The sequence below is a fragment of the Trichosurus vulpecula genome, chromosome 6 (assembly GCF_011100635.1).
Source record: "Trichosurus vulpecula isolate mTriVul1 chromosome 6, mTriVul1.pri, whole genome shotgun sequence".
NCBI classification, from domain to species: domain Eukaryota; kingdom Metazoa; phylum Chordata; class Mammalia; order Diprotodontia; family Phalangeridae; genus Trichosurus; species Trichosurus vulpecula.
Genome location: NC_050578.1, coordinates 245,708,117 through 245,725,283, shown reverse-complemented (window position 1 = coordinate 245,725,283; position 17,167 = coordinate 245,708,117). Strand labels below are relative to the sequence as shown.

The following is a 17,167-nucleotide window of genomic DNA, read 5'->3' as shown; positions in this document are numbered from 1 at the left end:
TAGTCCTCTTCTTCATCTCCTGTAACTGGTGATATCCATTCCCTGTCTCCTCTTTCATGAAATGAATTGTGTGTATCTGACTAGCTAAATTGGAAGAAGACACACTCCCATCCACTTGCTGGTGGACTGTGTCTCACTCTGAGTGAATGAAGCTGCAATGCCCATCTCCACCTCATTGTGGGTCAATTGGCAGTGACTAGCCAATGACCCCAAAAGGAACTCATGGGAAAAGAGTCCAAATGGATGATCTCTAAGGCCCCTTTCAGCTCATAGGACCATTAATTTAGAGCTGGAAGGGACCTCTGAGGCCATCTACTCTGACCACTCCCCCTCATTTCACAGAGGAGAATCTGAGACCCACAGAAATTAAATGAGATGCTCAGGATCATGTAAGAGTCTGAATCAAGATCTGAACTGAGGTCTTCCTAATTGCTCTATCCACTAAAGTAGTAGTATCAAAATCAAATAGAAATGGGAGTCACTAATCCATATGGAAGGATCTCTGCCAGGTGTATATTGACTTAGTTTTAAAATGTAATCTTATTTTTGTTTTGTATTTTATTTGTTAAGTTCTATCAATTATTCATTGTTTTACTTGTTAAGAATTTCCCCATTACATTTTAATCTAAGTTGGGCTGCTGTCAGGAATGTTGTATGGCCTGTAGACCTTGTGGTGACACCCATTGAGTACAACTATTCCATGATACACTAAATTTATGATTTGAAAAATAAATTACTTTTCTCACATAAATATTCTTAAACATTCTCAGTTCTTTCCTAGTACAGACCTACTAGACAGGTTGATTTCACCTTAGGTACGGATCTTATATTAAAACCTTGGCTTTTTGGCCAAGAGCTTGTGTTGCATGTTTGACTGTTCAGAAGCTGGAATAGTGATGTAATTAAGAGAATTAGAAATAGTTTAGAAGTGTGCAGTATCCTTTCTACAGGTTCACTACACCATAAAATAAGAAAATAACCAGGTGGGAAAGCAGTGATTTTTCAGAAGGGGTAGAACTAAATAACAGGAAAGGCTATACCAGGGAAATAAACAAAAGGTAAAAGTAATAATTGGAGGGAAAGATGTTTTATCCTGAAGTCTTAACTAGACAAAGTATATTTTTAAAAATTGTTCTGTTTTGAAATTCATGTATTTTGAATTTAACTGCGTTTCAGAAGGGTAGGTGGGTTAGGGAGGGAAGCTGCTACTGCATTTTCCAAGATGGAAATGGGCCACTTACCATCCCCACACTACCTTGGACTGGGAAATTGCATTAAAATTACTCAGCTTTAGAAAAAAGAAATCAAAAGAAAAAGAAAATAAGTTGAGGAGAGAGAAAAGATTAACAACTAGAGCAATAGGGGGAGGCTTCCTGGAGGAGACCACACCTGATCTGCGCTTTGAAGGAAGCTAAGAATTCCAGAAAGCAGAAACAAGGAGGGAGTTCTTTCTGGGACTTTGGAAAAGCCTGTGCAAGATGCTTGGGCAGAACATGGAATGCTGAGTTTAGAAAAAAGCAGAGATCTACTTGACTGGAATGGAGAGTGTGTGCATGTGAATGGTATGATCTAAGATGGGAAATACAAGCTAGAAAGAGATTGTGAAGGGTTTTAAATGCCAACTATGGAGTTTGTATTTTATGGAGGCAACTAGGTGGGTAATGAGAAAGGGCATGGGATTTGAGAGTCTGGAATATCTGAGTTCAAAGCCTGCCTTAGAAACTTGCTAGCTTTGTGACCCTGATAAAATCACTTACACACTTATACACTCTCAGTTTCTATCAAATGGGGATAGTAATAGCATCTAGCTGCCATGGTTGTTGTTATATCTAATGATATAACATATGTTCAGTGTTTTGTAAACCATATAGCACTGTATAAATTCTAGGTATAATTATTCTAGAGGCAATAGAAAGCTTCTGGAAGAGATAGATTAGATAGATAGATAGATAGATAGATAGATAGATAGATAGATAGATAGATGATAGATAGATAGATAGATGATAGATGAGAGAGAGAGAGAGAGAGAGAGAGAGAGAGAGAGACAGAAAGGAGAGAGAGAGAGAAAGGAGAGAGAGAGAGAGAAAGGAGAGAGAGAGAGAACTCAAAGCAATGACATAGGCTTGAGCTTTGGGAAGATTATTTTGGCAGCCATGTAGAGTTCCTTCAAATCAAATCAAGTACCTATGGAGCACTTACTATGTGCCAAGCACCCACAACTCTATAGGCTACCCCTCTGCCTTACTCTAAAAAAAGACTGTTGTCATAAAAACTGTTATTTCAGAAGAAATGCTTCATTATTCCATATATCTATACATTCTGTATGTAGATCCTATCTGTATTACTCTACATATCCTATTTATATCACTTCTTTCTCTTTTGTCATTTCAAACTAAAGCCCTCATTCCTTTCCCCCAGCACATCATGAGCTACCCTATCCTGTATGTTCTCATACAAGAGATTGACTCAGGGTTTTGCTTTATTCTTTCATTCTGTATACTTCTATTCTGAGGTCCTAGCAGAGCATCTGACAAATAGAAGGTGTTTAATAAATACCTAACTGGCTGACACAGAGCTTTCCCTTTTTGTGTATTTCTTGATTCAGATTTCCTTGAACCTGACCAGTGACTTAGAGAGTAGAATGTACAAAGAGAACAAGTGCTGTTGCTTTTTTGTTCTTTTTATTTGTCTTTGTATTAGCAGTACCTAGCATAACTGCCACTTTGTATTTAAGGGTGTGTGCTTAATAGATACTCGCTGATACTAGGAAGAAAATGGTTTGTACTGAAGCTATGGAACCAGGAGGCATTGTTCCTTTACATTTCCCCTAAAGAGGAATTTGGGGAGTTGTGTGGTTTATTAAGAGTTGACATACTTAAATCCATTTTGTTCTGTATTAGCTGAGGGGGTTTGGATTTCGTTTTTGTTTTTGCTATGTGATGCCTCAGCATGCACTGTTTAAAGCAAGCTGACCGCTTCAATATCTCCCTTTCACCTGAAATTGCTATATTTTAAAAATATTGATTAATTAATTAATTTTTAGTTTTCAGCACTTACTTCCATAAGATTTTGAGTTCCAAATTTTTCTCCCCCAGCCTCTCCTCTCCCCACCCCAAGATGGTGTGCAATCTGACATAGGCTCTACGTATGCATTCATACTAAACATACTGTAATTGTTTTATGACCAAGAAAGAAAACTCAGAGGACTTTGATTAGTCTAAGAAAGTTGTCTCCTTTATCCTATCTAATAAAAAAGGAATTATTCCTTTCTAACTAGGACACATTCTTTACTTTGTAACAAGGGGTAAATATTCTCTTTTGTTATAAATGCCTTTTCTCTTTCTAGGAAACCTCTCTGCTCAGTGATAAGCACATCTTTTTCATTACCCTCTCTCTGATTCTGGTAGCTTTGGAAGGGAGAATGTATAAATGTTATTTGCCAAATTATCACACACACACACACACACACACATCTAGCGTTTAATGGGGGACTGTGTCACACTCAGAGTGAATAAACTGCGATTTTCCTGTCTTTCTCTTTCCTGTGCTAGCTAATTGGCGGTAGCTAGTCAGGACCCAAAGAAAACTCTTGAAACAATTTGAAATACCAAGATACGATGGAAAAAATAGACATTTTGGTATTTCAAGTCACAGGTTTCTGCAATTTACATAAATAAATCTTGTAGCCATAGAAGATTATGAATAACGAGTCACGTTTACATAGGTTTTACAATTTCCTTTCCTTAATCCACTGTGGCGCAGATTATCACCCATGTGGAGTAACTATTTTTTTCATTCCAAACTTAAACACCAAAGTAAGCATTTCCATAAACAAAGTAGAACAGAAAAAAAGATTATATGTGAAAGTACGAATCTCTATTACATACAGCTAGCCTCCCTCCCTCCTTCCTTCCTTCCTTCCTTCCTTCCTTCCTTCCTTGCTTCCTTCCTTCCAGCACACTTATTGCAATTCCTCCCAAACACTCACTGGAAAAAAAGAAAGAAAAACAAACACATTGTAAGAAATACACAGAGTCAAATAAAATATGTTCCCACATTAGCCATGTCCAAAAATATGTCTTATTTTACACCTTGAGTCCATCACCTTTCTGTCAGGCAGTTACTTATGTGAAATAGCATTATGGCACTGCATTTTGCAAGTGAAGAAATTGAGGTTTGGAGAGGTTAATCAACTAATCTATGATCCCACAGCTAGGAAGTATCAGGTGTGTGTTAGAACCCTCACCCCAAGCCTGGGATGCCTTCCTTGAGAAAGTGCTGCCTCTCATGAGTCATAAGAGGAATATAGTTTGCAGGTGTCTACTTGGTCTTGGGTTTTTAGCTACATAGGAGTAAGTGATTCTATTTTCTTTTCTATTAATTTATCTATTTTTCTCTCAATTTATATATACATTAAAAAAACTGTCCCTTCCCACCACATTGAATAAAAACAAAGCCAAAAATAAATGAACCCTTATAAACTTGCAGGTTCAGTAAAACAAATTCCTACACTGTCTATATGTATGTCTCTTTCTGTATTTTAAGTTCAACACCTCTCTGACCAGAGGTGAGTGGTAGGTTTGTTTTCTATCTTCAGTCTTCCGTACTCGCCATTTGCCATTGCACTGAGCAGAGTTCAAGTCTTTCAAATATGCTTTTCTCTATAATATCGCTATCATTGAATAAATTGTTCTGCTAATTTTGCTCACTTTGCTTGCATCAGTTCATAGAGGTCCTCCAAGTTTTCTCTGAAGTGTTCTTTCTGATGGTACAATAACATTTCATTACATTCACATTTCATTAGCCATTCCCCTTATTTTCCAATTTGTGGTCATTACTAAAAGAGCTGCTACAAATATTTTTGCACTTATAGGTCCTTTTCTCCTTTCTTTGGCCTCTTTGGGGTGTTGGCCTCATTGTGGTATAGCTGGGCCCAAGGATATCTTCAATGTAGTCACTTTGGGGGCAGAGTTCCAAACTGTTTTTCAGATTGGCTGGATCAATTCACAGTTCATGTGAACTATGAACAGTCCATGTTTGCCTACGTGAGTCTATTTTTTCAGGAAGATTTAATCACCTAATCTCATAAACTGGAATTTAAACAAAGGCCAGTACCTCTGCCAAATATCTTTCTGTACCCACCTAACAATTTCTGCAGATAAGGACATCACATGATATAATTGGGTTTTGTGGTAGAATTGAAACAGAGAGCTGACAACTAGGAAAATCATAGATGGCTTCATGGAGTAGGTGACACCTAATCTGAGCCTTGAAGAAATATTCTGAGAATTGAAGGTAAAGAGAGGGTGTATTCCTGAGTGTTTATTAATAATCTTATTGAGCTGAGCCATACTGTGGGCACTGTGTATGATGGAAGAATGGGGCTGAAAAAGGAGATGGGAATGAGACTGCAGAAAGTATTAACTATCACACTGAAAACTTTATATTTTGTCCTAGAGGCACAAAGGGAGAATAACTGGTGATTTCTGAGCAGGCGAGTAACATGGTGAGAACTGAGAGTTTTATCATCCATACTGACTGTGCTCTGAACTTGCCATTCCATCTCTCATCCTTGCATCTTGCAATAGATTACCTTCCTACATATGAACCACATTCTCTTCAGCCTCTTATAATTCTCAGGTACCATCAGGGCCCAGCTTGGGTGCTACCTTCTCTTCAATTCAACTTCAAAAGCATCTATTAAATGCCTCCTATGTAGAAACAGTCCCTGCCCTCAAGGTGCTTGCAATCTAATGGGGAAAGACAACACACAAAAAGAAACTGCAAAGGAAGGAAGGGGCATGGCCACCAGAGTGGCCCATGGAGCCAAGCAGATGGAGAATGGAGTTACTTGAAAGGTTGTAGCCCTCTAATAAGGAAGACTTTGGGAGGCTTTAATCTTTCAGTCCTCCAATCAAAGGGAAGAGACAACTGAGTGTGATTTGAGAAGGTTGAGAAGTGCTTCTCTCCCAGGCTATCACCCCTGCCCTCTGTACTCTCTTCTACATTCCCACCTTGAACTCTAGGTGAATCATTCAAAATATATACTTGTCCTCTTCCTTTGAGTCCCTTGCCCCCTTATCATGTTGCCAGTTGTGCCCTGCCAAGCCTTAGCCTTCAATCACTCCCACCATTTACTACTTTCACTTCTATAGATGTGCTGCTGAATGAAGGTGGAGAAAATCATCCTAACTGGATCCATTACAAATTTATGTTATATAATCTCAACTGGGCCCTCACTGCTGCTAGGCAATACTTCTGTACCTCCCACGTCAACTCTCACCATCCCACTCTCCATAGTGACTCTTCCAAACTTTTTTATCCCTTCTCAATCCTTCCAAGACTCCTCCTCCCCCAACCCTTTCCTATGAGAACTTTGCTTCACATTTTCTTTCTTTTTGGGGGGGGGCAGGGCAATTGGGGTTAAGTGACTTGCCCAAGGTCACATAGCTAGTACATGTGTCAAGTGTCTGAGGCCAGATTTGAACTCAGATCCTCCTGACTTCAGGGCCGGTGCTCTACTCACTCTACCACCTAGCTGCCCTTTGCCTCATCATTTATTGAAAAAATCAAAGCCTTTCACTGAGAGCTCCCTCTTCTTCCTACCCTATCTCACATCACCCCTGTTTCACATAATGAGGTATCCTTTCTCCTCATCATTGTAACTTCTCTAAAGCACAAAGTGATTTTATTTCATCTCCATGTACAAGTGACCCCATTCCATTCTACCTTCTCCAGCAGATTGACCTCTTGATGATTTAATCAATGAACCCTTATTAAGTGCCTACTATGTGCCAGGCACTGTGCTAAGCAAGCACTGGGGATATAAAAAGAGGCAAAAGACAGCTCCTGCCCTCAAGGAGCTTATAATCGAATGTGGGAGACAACATGCAAACAAATACATACAAAGTAAGGTATGACAATCAATCAATGAATGAGCATTTATTAAGTGCCTACTATTTGCCAGACACTGTGCTAAGCAAGCACTGGGGATATAAAAAAAGGCAAAAGACAGCTCTAGCCCTCAAGGAGCAACCTATACACAAATATATACAACACAGGCTTTGTACAGGATAGACAGGAATTGAACTAGTGAAGGTACCTATTATAAATGGCCTTTTTGAAGAGTTTAGCTAGAAGAGGCAGAAAAAATAGGATGATAGTTAACAGGGATGGAAAGAGCAAGTGAGGGTTGGTCGTTTTTTTTCAGGATGGTGAGGATATGGGCATGTTCTGAAAGGAATGAACTAGTAGACAGGGAGGGATTGAAAATAAATGACAGAGGGGGCAATCTGTTGGAGGAGATGGGATGGAACCCATTCATTTGAACATGGAGAGAGGGGTTAGCCTTGGAAAGAAGGCTATTTGTTTCCAAGGTCTTTTGATTTCCCCTCTATAACTTCTCTAGAATATGCTCCTTTCTCTTCTCTGATGCTGTCCCTACTCAGGCGCAGGCCCTCATTTTCTCCAGCCTGGACTATTGCAGGGTCTGGCTGGTGGGTCTGCCTGCCTCAAGTGTCTCCATACTCCTATCCATCTTCTATTCAGCCTCCAAAGTGATTTTCCTAAAGCACTTGTCTGACCATGTCACCTCTGGTATTAAATAAGCTCCAATGGTTTCCAATCACCTCCAGGATGAAATATAAAAGCTTCAGTTTGGCATTCAAAGCCCTTCATGACCTATCCCACCTTTCCAGTTTTCTTATGCCTTGCTCCTTGTCACTTGAATCTAGTGACACTTACTTCTATGCCGTTCCTTGAACAAGACACTACATCTCCCAGCTCCAGGCATTGTCACTGGCTGTTTCCTTCACCTGGAATACTCTCTTTCCTCTTCTCCATCTCTTGGTTACCTTCAAGTCCCACCTGCCCTCCCTCTGATGATTATCTCCTATTTTTATCCTGGATGTAGTTTGCTTGTATATAACAGCTAGGAAGGGTTATTTGCAAATATTTATTTGCATGCCATCACCCTCCATTACATCGTAAGTTCCTTCAGGGCAGAGACTGTTTTGGGCCTTTCTTTGCATCCCAAATGCTTAGCATGTAGCATGGCACATAGTAGGCACTTGATAAATGCTTATTAACTGACTGACTTGGGATTCACACGCAAGTTCTCTCATCAGGCAGTGTGCCACGATTTGGAAAAATGTTTGCATAGGTCTTATAAGTTAATGGTATCAAAGTGTTTGCTCATATCCACGACAATGATGATATGGAATTTTCATGCATATTGCATTTCTTCAAGTATAGCTGTTCAGCTGGTTCCACAGTGTGAAATGAAGATTACTCTAAGGCACCACCTCTGCCAAAATCGTCTTCCCCACTGGCCTTCTAGAATACTGAAAATGCCAGAATAGCTTCTGTTTCTGTACTTTGTTTTTTGCAGGGATTGAATGTTTCAGAATTTTTTTTGGTAACTTGACATTGTCTCAAGGACTCCCTCTGGTGATGGGTTACCACCTGTGGTGGTACATTAAGGTAAGCCTGATAAACCATTCAAGAAGCAGCACTAAGATTTTAGGGTGTGTTGGGCTAAAGAGAAAAAAAAATGTATCATTTTCCTCTGAAGCAGTCAGTCTCAAATGGACCACAAACAGCATTCACTTAAACCACTATCTTGTTTCTATCTTGTTTTTTTAAAGTGCTAGAACAATCTGGACTTGGCTTGCATTCCATGCATCTTTCCTTCAGTTTCAACATCGGCATTCCTTAAGAAATTACGAAACTTGGTTATATGCAATTGCAGATCTTTCCTTTAAAGTCTCTAATAGATAATGACTATGTGGCAGCTAGATCCGCTACTGGGTCCTGAGGGGATGGGGCTCTTGTCCTCTTCCTCCAGTCTTCTCTCTGTTCCTTTTAGGGTCCTTTTGATCAATGTTTTTTTGGCTCTTTAACACCTTTGCCCCAGAGCCTTGGGGAAAATTACTCAAAGTTTAGATTTTGGGCTTATGTCCAGGATCTCTCCATAGTAGGGTACTTAAGCAGGGTACTTTAGGAACAGGTATAGGACAGCTATTTATTTCTTCCATATGAACTAAAGGCTTAACAAAAGACTTTAATAAGCAGTAACAGTAACATAAGCATTACTCTAATCTTCAGGGAGGTTGATACTTAAATATCAGGACGTGAAAAAAAATTTGTGGCACTGCTGAATTGGCATCTCACCTCCACCTTGGCTCTGCACTGTCCAGATAATTCCCTCTAGGCCCATGTCTTCTAGCAAGATGGGGCTCTTCCTCCTCTCTGGTTATCTTTTGCATGAACATACATCCTGTTTCAGTCAGCACTGACTGAGTGACCCTGGATCTCTGGAACTCTTGAATTCACAAGGTTGCCTCCAAGCTAGAAGTATCCATCTCAAGATTGCTGCATAGTTACCTATACTTAGGAAAAAAAATAAAACAGAAAAGGCATCCCCAGACCCAGGTTCAGGCTCACTCAGGCCGGACAATCTGTTATAACCGTCATGTACTTACAACCAAAAATGATGCTGAGCTGTGTGGGAGGTGGAAAGAGGAAGACACCTCCCCAAACCTTGAGCGAGAGGTTCAAATAGTCCTGCCTCAGATTGGGGGAAAAGATAGAGAAAGAGGGGGCATCACTCCCTTTTTTAAAGTCCACTTCATGGTTAATAAAGGGATTGTTTTGTCATCTCATACTGCTAAGACCTGAGCCATACTTGTACCTGGAGGTTGCTAGGGAAGCTAGCCAGAACATGCTCCATGGGGTGTAACACCCCTACAAGTGCAACACCTGCACTTTGTATCTCTTAGCCTAGGACTCAGTGCTCCTGAGAGATGCCCAACTGCCTCAGACATACAGAGAATCACTTCCCAGTACACTCAACACTCTATACTCAAATGACCCCTTACCCCATTTATGTGGCAGTCTATCCATGCCTGGCCCTCCTGTGGGACTCTTGTGCAGGCTTTAGTGGGAAGGAAAATGTGTTCTAGGGTAGAGGAAGAGGGATTTGACCTTTGTTCAGATGGTAGAGAGAAAACAGTTTTGCACAGAGGAGAAAGGGAAATAGCAACTATACAATTAGTGGACGCAGGCACGCATGCACACACACACACACACACACACACACACACACAAACTCAACCCCCTCACACACAAATTTGGGGCTCTCCCTAAAAAAGAGAAAGCTGAATACTCTAAGGAGGAAGAACAGCTTGTCCTCCCAAGAATGTCCTAGCTGAGAGAAAGAAACTATCAGGTGAAAGATCATGAAATGGGGAAGAAGGAGAAGGAGGAGGAGGAGGAGGAGGAGGAGGAGGAGGAGGAGGAGGAGGAGTTGCTTTGGGGTAGTAAGGCAAGTATTTGTCATCTTGGTATCAACAACAGAGAAGTTTGTTATCTTCCTGCAGTATGTGTCCAAAGCATGACAGACAACCTCCCAAGACTTATCCAACTTATCCAGATAACTATTTGCTCCTGGTCATGCAAATGGCACTTCCAGATAGAACCTTAGAAGTACTGCCAATCATGATGGAAAATGCTATCCACATCCAGAGAAAGAATTACGGTGTCTGAATGCAGATCGAAGCAAACTGTTTGCTCTCTCTTCTTTGTTTTGTTCGTTCCATTGGTTCTAATTCTTCTTTGCAACGTGACTAATGTGAAATCTGTTTAATATGAATGTATATGTAGAAATTATATCAGATTGCATGCTCTCTTGGGGAGGGGGAGGGGAGGGAGGAGGAGAAAATTTAAAACTCAAAAACTCGTGGAACTGAATGTTGAAATCTAAAAATTAATTAATTATTTTTTAAAAAGAGTAATACAGTGAGTAGAGCACCGGCCCTGGAGTCAGGAGGACCTAAGTTCAAATCCGGCCTCAGACACTTGACACACTTCCTAGTTGTGTGACCTTGGGCAAGTTACTTAACCCCAATTGTCCTGCCTTCCCCCCTCAAAAAAAAAAGAAGTACTTCCAAGAGTTATGAAGTCTTGGCCAAGAAACTGAAGACCATAATGAAATAGGTTGTGTTTTCCTCCCTTTTGCCAAGTGAAGGCAAGAAATGAAGAAATAGGAAAAAAGATTTTTTTCTAACTGACTAAGAAGGTAATGTCTGAGAATGGGATTTGCATTTCTGGGTAATAGCTTACAACAGAGTCAACAGGTTCCTGGACAGAGATAGAGCATGCCTAACAAAGAATGGTAACAGTGCATTTGTCAGATGTCTTATGAATCTAATCAAAAGGGCTTTAAGCTAAAAAAGGATTGAGGTGGGAAAAGGCTGTGGTGGGTGCATGTCCCTCAAGTTAGATACCATAGAGAGTAATAAAAAAAAGAAGGAAAATGCCAGTAAAATCCATGGCCCTAGGTGTCTATAGACAAATGCCCATAGTTTAGGGAATGAACATGAGGGATTTCAATGCAAAGGGACAAACTTGACCTCATAGGTATTGCTGAAACTTGAAGGAATGAAAACCGTGTCTGGACTATGCTCTGGATAGGCATACTTTGTTCAGAAGAAATAGGATGGGTAAAAGCAGGTAGGGTTGGGGTAGCATTGTATACTAGGGATTACAATGTAAAGATATACAGGAACCAGAGTAGGGAAGTATGACAGAGAATATTTGGGTGAAGGTCAAAGGAGGAAGAAATGGAAGTGACTCTGTCACTGGAATATACTACAGACCATTTGGACAGAAAGAGGAAATAGATGAGGAGTTTGAGAAACATGCCCTGAGGCATGACATAATGCTGATTGGGCACTTCAATTATCCAGACATCTCTCTACCAAAAGCAGATAATTTCATGGCTAATAATTTCATATCTTGCCTTAGTGATAATTTCACCCTTCAAAAGGCAGATAACAGTGTCAGGGAGGGAAGTTGGAGAAAGGGATAGAATTTGGAACTCAATTTTTTAAAATGAATGTTACAAATTGTTTTTACATGTAATTGGGGGGAGAATATTAATTTTAAAAAAGACATATAACAAAGTGGATTTTTTTAATTAAATGCTTACTATGTGTCAGTCACAGTGCTAAGAAGTAGGGATACAAATACAGGCAAAAAGAAAAGTCAGTGACCTCAAGAAGTTTACACTCTAATGGTATAAGATGACACATAAAAGAGTGCTGAGAAGATAGGGAGAAGGGACTAGTGAGGAGTCAGAAGCACAGCAGAGAGGGGAATGAGGCATGGCCAGCCTGGGCCCACCCCCAAAACGGAGGCATAGGAAGAAAGGGACCAATGGGAGAAGGGGGCGGTCATGGTGCTCCAGAGATAGAGGCAGTTGAATCATGGTGGTAAAGTCCTTGAAAATCAGAAGCATAGCCTATAAGGAAAAAAACATAGAGGAAGAAACAAGGAGAAATTCTACTCTAGATTGGATTCCCAGGTTCCTGGTGTAGGAAACTTAGAGAGGAGTGACCACTCCATCCAGGACTTTGTAATGAAAGAGGAAATCTGGGGCTAGTTTGTCATGTACCCTAGATTCGGGGAAAGCAGATTTCAAAGAATTCAGAGTAAAAAAGAGTAGAATCCCATGGACTCAAAAGCTTTAGGGGGAAATCAGCCAAGGGGAGATGAGAAATGCTCAAGAGTAAAATTCTTTTTTTTTTCAGTGGGTTGCTGAATACTTTTATTCTACACATAGAAGACACTAAGGATCTGGCCTGTGGGCTCATCGGGGCTGTATCACAAGTACATGGCTCCACACATCAACACCAGGGTTGGGGGTGAGACCAGGTGATTCTATCACGATAAGGGTTTTCCGACAGAGAGCCACATGTCAGGTTGTCTCTGGTGTAAGACAGTTCTAATGAAGCAGTGAGAACATCACAGAAGGGTGGAAGGGAGAGGGAAGTTAAGCAGCAGAGGCCCCTGCCCCCAAAACAAAACTGGTCTAGTACTTGGTGCTGCCCATTCTTAGGACAGGACCAGACTTCTACAGAGGTGACTGGTGCCTGTGAGCTCATAGGCCTCCTGGCCACAGAGCTTACTTGGCCTGAGGGTTTCTGAAGTTCCTTCTAGTAAATTTAGCCTTGCTGCCCAACTCTTTCTCAATTCTGAGAAACTGGTTATACTTGGCCAGATGCTCAAATCAGCAGGGAGCACCAGTCTTGATCTGCCCAGTGCAGAGGCCCACCACCAGGTCTTCAATGAAGGTATCTTCAGTCTCCCCAGAATGATGAGAAACCAGCCACTCCCCAGCCATTGGACTGGGCCAGCTTGCATGCCTGGAGAAATTCAGTCACAGAGCCAATCTGGTTCACTTTGAGGAGGAGGCAGTTGCAGGCTTTCACATTCATAGCCTTTTCAATGGACTTGGGATTGGTCACTGTGAGATCATCCCCTACCACCTGGATGCCTGCAGTAGCAGTGAAATCCTTCCAAGTTCCCTAATCATCCTGGCCAAGGATAGTCCTTGATAAAGCTCTTGTAGAGGTCCCCGAGCTCAGAAGGGGAGATGTATCTGTTGGGATCATCAGGAGACTTGAAGTCCAAGTCATATTTCCCACATTGGAAGAATTCTGAGGCAGCAACATCCATGCCAATTATGATCTTATCAGTATAGCCAGCCTTACTAATAGCAGTCTTTAGCAGGTCCAGAGCTTCTTTATTCTCCAGGATGTTAGGAGCAAAGCCACCCTCATCCCCTACATTGGTGTCATCCTGTCCATATTTCTGCTTACTCCCACTCTTCAGGTTGTGGCGGACTTCAGCTCCAATGCCCATGGCCTCCTTAAAATTTGCCTCTCCAACAGGGAGGATCACGAACTCCTGCCTGGCTTGTTACTAGCATGGGAGCCACCGTTGATCACGTTGAAGGCTGGAACTGGCAGGATGACTTCATCATTGCCTGCAAGGTCAGCAATATGGTGGTACAGGGAGACACCTTTCTCAACAGCTCTGGCCTTCCAAATAGCCAGAGACACCCCCAATATGGCATTTGCACCAAATTTAGACTTATTTTCAGTGCCACCCATCTCTATCATCAATTTGTCGATCTTCCCCTGCTCCATAACATTCAGTTTCTTGCTAACCAGGGTCAGGGCAATAGTTTCATTGATGTGCTCAACCGCTTTTGAGACACTCTTCCCCATGTAGCAGCTCTTATCATTATCTCAGAGCTCCAGGACTTCATGGATACTGGTAGAAGCTCCACTGGGCACAGCAGCTCAGAATTGACCTTTTCCAGTGTAGAGATCAACTTCAACGGTGGGGTTTCCATGAGAGTCGAAGATCTCCCTTGCATGGATCTTCAAAATAGACATGTTGAGTTTCTGGGTGGCGCTTCCTCCACTGGGCTCAGAGAACAGAGGCTGAGGGGCTCAAGAGCGAAATTCTGAAGAAAAAGAGAAACAATTACAATTAGGAGGATAAATTGGATTTGTCTGATGAAACCAATGTCGATGCAAAGGGAATGCAACAGCCAACTTACATTTTGTAAAAAATAAAAAATGTCCAGAAACTGGAAGCGAAGCCAGGAAACAGAAGGTGAATTATGAGAGCAAGATACAGTCCTTTTTTTAAAAAAAAAAAAAAGCTTAGAATGAGCTGACACTGATGAAGGAAGCTACAGATAACAAAACGGTGGGGGGCAGCCACATTTAGAGAAAAAAGGAGGGGTAAAGAGGGATAAAGGAGGTAAAGGGGTAAAGGAGGGGACATTTGCTTTGGGTGGACTAGATGATAATAATTGGCCACAGATGGGTGGTCAAGTTGCTTAAGTCTTAATTTTGTTTCTGTTTTCTCTTTTTAGGTCAATGACTTTCTTACACTGGAAATAACAGAACAAATATAAAAAGAGAGAGTTGATACCCAAAATAAGTAAGCAGAGATTAAGTGAGCACCTTTGATGAGTTCAAGTCATCTGGCCCAGAGCTGCCGTGTCTTTAAGTTCTGAAAGAAGCGGGAAGGGAAAAAAAGCATTCATTAAGGGCCTACTATGTTCCAGGCACTGTGCTAAGTGTAATGCTTTACAAATATTATGTCATTTGATAACTGAACGATATTATTGCTGAACCACTGCCCATGATATTTAAAAGCTCTTTGAATAGAAGAGAGATACCCCATATCGGAGAAGGGGCAGTGTTGTCCTGATTTTCAACAAAGAAAAGAGAAAAGAGGATTATATCCATTTTACAAATGAGGCAAGCAGGGCCCAGAGAGGTTTAATGGGATGTATATCAAGGCTAGGAGGTGTCCTCTATCTGCCCAGAACTGACAACAGTTGGAATAGACTCCTTTTGCTGTTGTTGTTCAGTCGTTTTCAGTCATGTCTGATTCTTCATGACCCCATTCGGGGTTTTCTTAGCAAAGATACTGGAGTAGTTTGCCATTTCTTTCTCTAGCTCATTTTACAGATGAGGAAACTAAGGCAAACAGGGTTAAGTGACTTGCCCAGGATCATACAACTAGTTAAGTGTCTGAGGCCAAATTTGCACTCACCAAGATGAGTCTTCCTGGCTCCAGGCCCAGTACTCTATCCACTGTGCCACCTAGATGCTTACATAGACGCTTTTATTCCCACTATATGAGCCACTCATATGGCAAAAAGTAAAAGAGCAAAGTCCAATCCAGGAGTCCATAGCTACATATGAGATCATTTTCTGGCTGGGCTCTTTGGGTGGTGGGTGGGTGGTTGGGTAGATGATAATCTTGAAAATTCAAAATGACATAGAGCTGCAAAGCATGTCATGTCAGGACCTGAACAAACACTCAGCCTGGCCAGACTTCTTTAAATCCCATTTATTCAGATGGGGGTCATGATATTCCTTCTCTACTGATAAAAGTTGATATCTCACTATCTGCTAGCTGCTTCCAGTTGTGCATCTGGGAGCTCTCAAAGTACTTCCCCTATATACAATGTGTATTCCCCGCCCCCATTTTCTTGCCTTTATAGAAAATGCATCTGCAGAATTTAGCTTAATCCCACAGCTGCCCCAGGGGATTGGCTGAGCTCATCACATGCCTATTCCCACAGATAGTACCATAACTTCTCTGCCTCTCATATGATGTACTTTATTTTCTCGTGTGATTCCAGCTGTGGTCCATAGGTACCACTTCATATAAAACTCATCCAAGGCCTGAATGGAACACAGGCAGCAGGCCAGATCTCTGGCCCTTAACAGATCAAGGTCTTTTCCCTCTGCTGCAGGTTCAAAGACACCACAATCTCACGAGATTTTCTTTTATTCTAAAATGCACTATTTTTTGGACACTAGATTTGGTTCATGGCTCTTTATAACTGATGAGCTCAATCCCTTGTCTTTGTTGTTCATTATTTGAGTTGTATCCAACTCTCTGTGGTCAAAATTGGGGTTTTCTTGGCAGAGATACTAGAGCAGTTTACCATTTCCTCCTCCAGATCATTTTACAGATGAGGAAACTGAGGCAAACAGGGTGAAGTGACCAGGGTCACACAGCATGGAAGTATTTGAGGCCGTATTTGAACTCAAGCAATTACTGCTCATTTGACCCAGACAAGTCAATTAACCTCTTTAGCCCTCAATTTCTTGACCTATAAAATGAAGGTGTTGGTCAGAATGACTGGTAAAATACCTTCCCATTCAAGATCTATAATCTTTTGCAGCCTTGCAGTAAGAGCAGCAACAGTTGAGCTGAGGTAACTACTGTGTCTGTCATACTCTCAGATTGTCACTAAGTCACCCCAGACACCAGACACTGACTTCAATTTCCAGACTGTCTAGGTCATCTTCATTACTCTCTTCCATATGTCGGAAGATCAGAGTGTATCCACCAAGCCAGCAAAGTAATCGTCATGTTATCGTCTTTCAGTGTGTCGCTTGCCTCTTTATGCATCCTGAACCACATTTCACCCTCATCCATTATGGATGAGAATATAGGTTAATTGGCACTCAGTGCTGTCAGTACACTGTGAGAACAGTCTTGAGAACAGACATTTGTCCGAGTGGCATTTTAAATAGTAACATCCCCTAGAACAGGTCAGTAAGTTTACTCTTGTCATCACAAGTTGAGAAGAGTCATGAGACCGACATTTGTCTGGGTGACATTTTAAATAGGAACCCACCCTAAAGTGGGTCAGTGAGAAAGAGTGATGGCTTTATGTCTTCTCTCTGGTGAATGCATGTGAGCGTCCTGTTACCTCTGACCCCGAAACAACAGAAACAAGAGTTTAGAAAATATTAAATGTGCTGTTCTCTTTGACCTCATG

General features: G+C 41.3%; 1 pseudogene; it reads right to left on the bottom strand.

Annotated features, from left to right (window-relative positions):
• Window positions 1–12,925: 12,925 nt before the first annotated feature.
• On the bottom strand, window positions 12,926–16,895 carry LOC118853570 (annotated as a pseudogene).
• Between the last annotated feature and the right edge of the window lie 272 nt (window positions 16,896–17,167).